General features: G+C 44.1%; 1 non-coding gene across 1 annotated transcript; it reads right to left on the bottom strand.

Moving 5' to 3' along the window:
• Positions 1 to 933: 933 nt before the first annotated feature.
• Positions 934 to 1,047, bottom strand: trnal-caa. The gene is made up of 2 exons: positions 1,010 to 1,047; positions 934 to 979 (listed from the first exon to the last, which is right to left on the bottom strand). It is a non-coding gene; the product is annotated as a tRNA-Leu (tRNA).
• Positions 1,048 to 1,320: the final 273 nt, after the last annotated feature.

Below are 1,320 nucleotides of genomic sequence, written 5' to 3'. Positions count from 1 at the left end.
GGTCAAGGACAGTATTACAGTTGCAGAAAGGATGTTTGGGGACTCGTCAACTGAGGTAGTATGGGCTGAGGTTAGAAACAGGAAAGGAGAGGTCACCTGTTGGGAGTTTTCTATAGGCCTCCGAATAGTTCCAGAGATGTAGAGGAAAGGATAGGAAAGATGATTCTCGATAGGAGTGAGAGAAACAGGCTAGTTGTCATGGGGGACTTCAACTTTCCAAATATTGACTGGGAACACTATAGTACAAGTACTATAGATGGATCAGTTTTTGTCCGGTGTGTGCAGGAGGGCTTCCTGACACAGTATGTAGAGAGGCCAACAAGGGACGAAGCCACATTAGATTTGGTATTAGGTAATGAGCCCGGACAAGTGTTAGACTTGGAAGTAGGAGAGCATTTTGGTGGTAGTGATCAAAATTCTGTTATGTTTACTTTAGTGATAGAAAGGGATACGTGCATACCACTTAGCAAGAGTTACAGCTGGGGGAAAGGTAATTACGATGCAATTAGGCAAGATTTAGGATGCATAGGATGGGGAAGGAAACTGCAGGGGATGGGCACAATTTAAATGTGGAGCTTATTCAAGGAACCGCTCAAGCAGGTCCTTTAAGAATGTACTGGTCAGGCAGGGGAGAAGTTGTCGTGTGTGGAAGCCATGATTTATTAAAGAAGTTGAATCTCTTATCAAGGGGAAGAAGAAGGCTTATGTTAGGATGAGATGTGAAGGCTCAGTTAGGATGCTTGAGAGTTACAAGTTAGCCAGGAAAGACTAAAGAAAGAGCTAAAAGAGCCAGGAGGCGACATGAGAAGTCATTGGCGGATAGGATCAAGGAAAACCCTAAGACTTTCTAGCTATATCAGGAATAAAAGAATTAGAGTTTATCTGCCTTCCCTGGTAGGTCCCTTGCATTGAAATAAATGCAGTTTAAATCAATGTCAGAAATGGGATTCGAACCCACGCCTCCAGTCAGAGACCAGAACACCCACCGCGCAATGGGTAGGGCTGCATCCTTGAGTCTGGTGCCTTAGACCACTCAGCCATCCTGACAACTACTAGAATAAGATTAGGGCCAATCAAGCATCATAGTGGGACATTGTATGTGGAGTCAGAGGAGATAGAAGCGCGAAATAAATACTTTTCATCAGTATTCACCCTAGAAAAAGACAATGTTGTTGAGCAGAATACTGAGATACAGACTACTAGACTAGATGGGATTGAGGTGCATAAGGAGGAGGTGTTAGCAATTCTGGAAAGTGTAAAAATAGCCAATTCCCATGGGGGGGGATGGGATTTATCCTAGGATTCTCTGGAAGGCCAGGG

Source organism: Chiloscyllium plagiosum, unplaced genomic scaffold, assembly GCF_004010195.1.
Source record: "Chiloscyllium plagiosum isolate BGI_BamShark_2017 unplaced genomic scaffold, ASM401019v2 scaf_8867, whole genome shotgun sequence".
NCBI lineage: Eukaryota > Metazoa > Chordata > Chondrichthyes > Orectolobiformes > Hemiscylliidae > Chiloscyllium > Chiloscyllium plagiosum.
Note: the sequence above shows the minus strand (reverse complement) of the source record. Positions and strands in the feature narration are given on the sequence as shown.